The following is a 7,921-nucleotide window of genomic DNA, read 5'->3' on the forward strand; positions in this document are numbered from 1 at the left end:
AACGTGTCTTTATTTGTAATAAAGTATTTTTGATTTGAGCATTTAAGCTTTACACAGATGGTTCCATCCTTAGTGTATAATTGCTGAAAAAGGTCTTTCTTATTTTTCCTGATGTTCCTTATTATTTTAAATAATCCAAGACGTTTAGGTGTCAGACTTTCATTTATCTATAGATTAGGTTTCACTGTAATACATGCAGTCATAATGTCATCTTTTTTTATTTGTTTTATTCAAACTAGGTTACATGTGTTGTACATGCCAGAGGTCTGAGACTATGGTATAGTTCAGGCCTATCTTGGTAACAAAAAGAAATACACAATATTTACAGAAGTGAGACATAAATTAATAATTTAATAATATTATATTATTACACACTTTCACTGCACTTATTGATATCTTATTGGTATCACACTAGCACTAATAGTATATAGTTACACACTATCAATGCACTTATTGGTGTCACACTATCACTTTAGCCACTTGTTCACGCCTCTTTTGTACGCCTGGAGGCATGTAGAGTGGTGTATGTTTGTGTCTTGCACCAGCCGGTTCCACATGCGGCTGTAACGAGGGAGGAAGGAACGGAGGTGACTCTCGGTCCTAGCAAAGGGCACAGTCACAGTGAGGTGGTGGTCTATTAGGCCGGCGGTTCGAGTGTCATGTGTGGGGATGGATGGGGGTGGCAGGCGTAGTGGTGCCAGGTGTGGAGTCTGTTGCCTGAGGGCCTTGTACATGACGCACAGGCCCGCCACGTCTCCCCGCTGCTGTAGAGGTTGAAAGCTGAGCTGCTGGTCCTGGTTCCTCATTTGCACCATCCTCTGCGCTCTTGCCTGGATCCTGTCAAGCCCGGCAAGATAGGATGGTGGGCAGGAAGACCAGGTGAGGAGAGCGTACTCCATGACGGACCTGACCTGGGCCCTGTAGAGGGACGCTATCCCCGGACCGTCGAGCAACTTCCCAACGCGTCGGACACAGCTCAGCCTCCACGCCGCATCCCTGGCAACCCTCCTCACGTGGGTGGTGAAAGTTAGGCCTGCGTCTACTTCCACCCCCAGGATGGAGATAGACTGCTGGAAAGGCAGCCTCTTGCCTTCAAGAAAGAAGGCTGGGGGATGGGCGTCTTCTCGCCGCCTGGAGATGTGCAGGACTTGAGTTTTCTCAGGGGCGAGGGTTATTTGCCAGCAGCAGCTCCAGGATGCAATAACTTGCAGGACAGCGTTGATTCTGTCCATCGTGTTCTGCCGGTGGTTCCTGTCGCTGGTGAAGGTGAGGGTGCAGTCGTCTGCATACGCTTTGGCCTCGGGGACTAGTTGCAGTATGTCATTGAAATATACACACCACAACAGAGGCCCGAGGACACTGCCCTGAGGGACGCTGGCTTTGATATGGTGTTGGGAGGACGAGTGGCCATCAACAACAGTGTGCAGGGTTCTGCCATGAAGGTAGTCTTCCAGGAGGTGCAGTAGTCCTCCACACACTCCAAGGCTCCTCAGTTTGGCTGCCACTCCCTTCAACCACACTCTGTCAAAGGCACCGGCGATATCCAGGACAACGACGAACACCTCTTTCCCACTGTCTATCGCGGTGCTCCACTCCGTAGAGTTTAGGAGTAGCAGGTCGGCGGCCGACTTACCCTGCCTCAACCCAAACTGCTTTGAGTTGGTGGTTGAGGTGGTGGGCGTCAAGGAACGCGGTGACTTTCCTCGCGATGAGGACTTCCAGCGTCTTCCCCACCACGGAGATGGGCCTGTAGTTTTTAGGATCCGCCCTGCTATCCTTCTTGTGTACAGGCACCACTCTAGCCTGCTTCCAGAGTGCTGGCCATGTTTGGGAAGTGAGGCATTCCCGGTAGAGCTGGGTGAGTGGAGTGGGGAGCTCAGCTGCACATTGCTTGAGTATGTGAGGGCTTATGTTGTCTGGTCCCAGAGCCTTCTTCGTGTCGGTCTTGCTGAGCAGGGCCATCACCTCCTCCATGGTGATGTGCAGGCTGTCCAGCTTAGCAGTGGTTAGCACTGGGATCCTAAGTGGAGTGTTGTTTGGGTGGGTAACACTCATTTTGGTGGAGAAGTGGGCGGAGAGTAGCTCGGCTTTGTCCCTCCCTCTCGTCACTACCTCACAGTTCGGTGTGGTGAGTGGGGGGATGGTGGTGTCCGTGGCCAGGCCCTGCTGCTGCTTCAAGCTACTCCACCACTCCTTCTTGCCAACACTCTGACCTGAGAGCTTTGCAGTCAGGTCAGTCTTCCACCTTTGGATGGCGGCTTTTTGCGCTTTGGCCATGTTGCGGCAGGCAGCTTTATATGCCTCACGGTTGGCTTGGGTGCTGCTTGCTCTCAGTCGTCGCCAGGCCCTGCTCTTCAAGTCCGCCGCCTCACGACAGCGAAATCCAAACCATGGCTGATCCCCTGGTCTTGATTTATATGTCTGGCAGGGCACATACTTTGACTGAAGGGACAGCAGGTGACTGGTGAAGGCCTCCACCTGTTCGTTAAGGGTGCCAGTGAGACGATCCTTCTTCTGTCTACTATGTAATTTAACTATTATTGGTCTGTTGGATGGTTGTGATGACTTTTTACCAATTTTATGTGCAATGTTGATGTCATCAGTAGAAAAGCTTATGTGTAGGTTTTGTTTTATGGCATTTACTGCTACTTCAGATGATCTTTCATTATTTATCTCAGATGGTAAGACAGGCCCACTGATTATGATTGTATCCCTTCGTTCATACTGGGATGACTCATCATCTTGATTTTCTAGTTCATTGAGCTTTTTTTCTAAGACAATTTCTTTAGTTTCTAGTTCTTTGATTCGTTTGTCTTTACTGTCACTGAGCGCCTGCATAGCTTTGACTATTGCACTGACAATTGTCTTACCTTCGGAGGAGAGTGAGGATATATCTTGTTCTATTATACTTAATATATTAGGAAAGGATGCATGAGGAGGGGCTTAGGCTCCAACAGACTTCTCTGTGGCGGTCATAGGTCCGGGATCTCGTTCCTTGTCAGCCGAGTCCTGCAGCCCCGGGGCATTTCTTGTTTTCACCATTTCTCCTGCAGAGTAAATTCACGCAGCAGAACAATCTGGGCAGTGTGACCAATTTGGTGGAAGAAACTGTGATAGCAGGAACTATGCGACGTATGTACAGGAGACGAGAACAGGGTAAATTATCGCTGTGCCTCTAGTTAAGGGACAAGTTGCAGGGATTTGTGCATATGCCAAATTTCTGCGAGCTTTCTGTTGCTAGTCCATATATCACTGTGATAGAGGCATACCTGGAGAGCCAGTGTAGGGCACTGGCTGGTGAGGGTAAAAAGCACGAGTTTGAAGATAGTAGTAGTGAAGGTCAGTGGAGCTCCAGGAGACACGTCCGCACACCACGATCGTCAGCGAGAGAGAGAGAGAGAGAGAGAGAGAGAGAGAAAGTAGTCACTGATTACTTCAAGTAGCTAATAATGATAAGAAATATTTGTTATATAAATAAAGTGACATTGATCAATAATAATAATAATAATAATAATAATAATAATATTGTTATTATTATTAATATTATTGTTATTATTATTATTATTATTATTATTATTATTATTAATGAAATGATATTGATAATAATAATAATAATAATAATAATAATAATAATAATAATAATAATAATAATAATAATAATAATGAAAATATAAATAATAACGATATCAATAACAATAATAATGATAATAATAATAATAATAATAATAATAATAATAATAATAATAATAATAAATAACAATAGCGATAATAATAATAATAATAATAATAATAATAATAATAATAATAATAATAATAATAATAATAATAATAATAAAAAATAATAATAATAATAATAATAATAATAATAATAATAATAATAATAAAAAATAATAATAAAAAAATTAATAATAATAATAATAATAATAATTATTATTATTATTATTATTATTATTATTATTATTAGAATTATAATATCGGAATTAATATTAATAATGATAACAATAACAACAATAATAAGAAAATAATAATAATAATCATTGTAAATAATAACAATGAGTGTAATATCGATAATATTAGTGATAATAGCAACAACAACAACAACAACAACAACAACAATAATACTATTACTACTACTGCTAATCATACTACTACTACTACTACTACTACTACTACTACTACTACTACTACTACTACTACTGAATAATAGTAATGATTATAATAATAACAATAATAATAATAATAACAATAATAATAAAACTACTATTATCACTACTACTATATCTTGTTCACTTAAGCTATATTCCTGTGGCCGTACTTATAAAACTCCAAAAAGATGCCGTCATAGTTAGGAAAAGTACTTAACCTACGAGACTTAAGCGCTAAGAATCTTTCCTAGCAGGATGCATTGTTAAGTAACCGTCTTTAGGCGCTTACATCGCTAACCGCTAACATGAGCAGACGTTATGTATTGTTTTTTGAGAAATTTCACAAGAAACGGGTTAAAATACGTAAAAATTATATTATAAATAAATAACATATTTATCTAGTTAGTTTTCAACAATCACCTCTTCATTTTAACCTTGATAATTGAAGGTATAAATTTACCACCACTGTTGTCATCTTGTCAAAACAACAATCATTTGGCGCCAACTTCGACTGCATACCATGGCTACTCAAGAGACTCAAGACAAGAAGAGGAACAGGAAGACGAACTGGACGCCTTCATCTGGCCCACCTATACAAAATTCTCGCAAAAATACTCCGGAGCGACTTCTCCACAGCTGGCTGCTCTAAGGAAGCCAGAAATGCTGCTTGGAGGAGCAATAGTGCGGAGGTGTCTGCCGTGTCAGACATTCTCCGCACTGAGGAGTGCCAGAAACATTGGCATATTATAAAATCTGAGGCAAGACGGAACACCCGCAAGCAGAGAGAAGCCATGACTGCCACAGGTAAGAGTTATTAATTTGGGAGCTAATTTTTGTTATATTTGTGTGTGAGTTGCAGCAAGATTTTAATATTTTTGAGCTTGATAGAAATTTCAGTTTTACCCTAACAAAAGATATGATTTATCTTATTATTCCTTTTAAGCACTGAATAGGTAAGGCAATTTCACTTAAAGAAAAGTATTTATTTATGGTTATTTATTTTTTGCAAGGAAGCTTACTAGTAATTTGAGTAAATACTAAGTTTCAGCAGGTCTACTGTTAAGGTCACTTGAGATTTAGATCATGGAACCTAACCACTTTAAGGAATAAATTTCAGTAAAGTGTTCCTGTTTTAAGTTTGGAAGCAACAACATTGAAAGTTTTGTACTAGTGATTAATATATTAAAGTGCCAGCCATTTCCTGCATTTTTTTTTTTTTTTTTTTTTTTTTGTGAAGTGGATGCATTTATTGCACACACTAATTATAATAATATTACTCCAACCACACATCTGAGTTACGTATGTTATGTGAAAACACGTTCTTTATAAATTATTTATTTGTATTTGCAATTCATTAGCAATAAGATTATATTATTCTTTCCAGATGGTGGACCTCCTGCCAACCCTCCTCTCTCCCAGCACAATGAGTTAATCTTTGAGATTTTGGACCCTAAGAATGTCTCTATTCATGGGTGTACCAATAAGGCAAGCATCATTGAATGCACCTTCCTTAACAAAGGATAAGCCACTTGTAGATATAGCAATATTAGGCCATAATGTTGTCTCAAATGTCTGCAATCCAAAATACTCGTTCCCATTTAGTTTACAACTTAGAGTTAAACACAATGATAAATTTGTTATCTAGTGTTGAGAAAATTTTTTTTTTTTTTTTTTTTTCTTTAACCAAACAGCTAAAACAGTAATAAGAAAAGAAAAAAAAAATAATAAAGTTAACTTAATTCCTATCCCTTCTCCCCACTCATAAATATGGTGTTGTAGTGGGTGAATGTGTTAATGATAACAAGTCTTAGGGATTTACAGTTTCTTAGACATGGGCTTCCTTCAAACAGAATAGGATTTAAGTCAAACACATTGTACCCTTAGCTAGATTTACTGGTTTCTGTTACTTTTGTCCTTAGCAATAAAACCAAAAACATTATCAGCTTAGTTTCTGAAGTTAGAACTAATGATGCCAGCAGTGTGCAGGCAGCAGATGATGCTGGGGAAGTGGCAGAGGCAGCCCAACAGAGAGAAGTGGTGACCGAGGCAGTGGGTGTTGAGGAGGAGGCACCTGCCACACCACTTGCAGCACCAACAGGGGCCAGACTTGCCTGGTACATCACTGGTGTTTGTGGATGAGGAGGAGATCATCCACCTGCAGAAGAAAAGGAAGCTTGAGCTTGCACTCCTTGAAGAATCTATAATGGCTCAGGAAAGGAAGCAAGAAGCAGAACAGGCTAAGTACATGTACTACACACAAAACTAGAGTACCAGAAACAAACAAATAAAAATAGTAATAAAGATATAAATAATGTACTATTTGTTTTGTTTGTAACCAATCAACCAAATATTAGTGTTAACACAAAATTAACTGCAGTTTCTATATGCTCAACCTACAATCTACTTACTTCAGGTATGGGAGAGAAAAAAAAAACTACTTACATGAGAATAACACCAATCTCAGCAGTCATGACACTGGTGTCTCATCACTCATCAATGCTGTAAAGAAAGACATTGATTTACTGCTTGATGTTGTATCACACATTATATATATATATATATATATATATATATATATATATATATATATATATATATATATATATATATATATATATATATATATATATAAACTACAGAACAATTGATAATGTAGTCAATGCCACACTCATAAAAATCAGTGAAAAATAATTAAGAAAGAATCATTTAAGTTAGTTGTGAAAGTGTGTTAATTATTTTTTTAGATGTTGCTGAGATACACATTCATCATAACCCATTTAAATATTGTAAGGCTGAACAGTGATACTGTGGTATCTGTGAAGAACTCTATCTTTTCAATAGTGGGTGACTGGAGTGAGGCAAGGAGATATATATATATATATATATATATATATATATATATATATATATATATATATATATATATATATATATATATATATATATATATATATATATATATATATATATATATATATATATATATATATATAAAACTACAGAACAATTGATAATGTAGTCAATGCCACACTCATAAAAATCAGTGAAAAAATAATTAAGAAAGAATCATTTAAGTTAGCTGTGAAAGTGTGTTAATTATTTTTTTAGATGTTGCTGAGATACACATTCATCATAACCCATTTAAATATTGTAAGGCTGAACAGTGATACTGTGGTATCTGTGAAGAACTCTATCTTTTCAATAGTGGGTGACTGGCAGAGAGTGAGGCAAGGAAGATGAAATCACCAACATAACAGTGCACACACAACAAAACAAGACAACAAAGTGACAGAGGGGAAAAAAACTTAAGAATGCTACTATAATCAGCATTATGGGTTGTATTACTTACTTGAAATGAAGCACAACAAATTCATCCCTGTAAAGGATTACTTCATGGCGACTTTGAACTTTCTGTGCTAGGAGTCGCTCCTCGTTGCCTCCATCCCCGGCTGCAGCAAGATGTTCTTCTTCCTCAGGAAGAATGATGTTTCTTGCTTTGCAGATGTTGTGCAGCAGTGCACAAACCTCTACAATTTGGCAGATCTTGGATGGAGGACCAACTCGGATCTCACTGTGTAGCACTGTGTGTGAAAATGTCGCTTCAGCTGCCCGATGCCTCTCAACAACGCTGCGGGTTTTCTTGTGGGCCCCGAAATTAATATAGATTTCAATCTTACAATGCAGTACTTGAAATTGGTATGATGCATTAATTTGATTTCTGCAAACATTTAGGTTATCTCATGTATAAGGTTAAATTAAGATTCATTGTATGATAA

General features: G+C 38.4%; 1 long non-coding RNA gene across 1 annotated transcript; it reads left to right on the forward strand.

The window, feature by feature from the left end:
- Window positions 1-4,543: 4,543 nt before the first annotated feature.
- On the forward strand, window positions 4,544-6,426 carry LOC123511375. Its single transcript, XR_006676778.1, has 2 exons — window positions 4,544-4,949; window positions 5,530-6,426. It is a non-coding gene; the product is annotated as an uncharacterized LOC123511375 (long non-coding RNA).
- Window positions 6,427-7,921: the final 1,495 nt, after the last annotated feature.

This window comes from Portunus trituberculatus, chromosome 31 (genome assembly GCF_017591435.1).
Source record: "Portunus trituberculatus isolate SZX2019 chromosome 31, ASM1759143v1, whole genome shotgun sequence".
NCBI classification, from domain to species: domain Eukaryota; kingdom Metazoa; phylum Arthropoda; class Malacostraca; order Decapoda; family Portunidae; genus Portunus; species Portunus trituberculatus.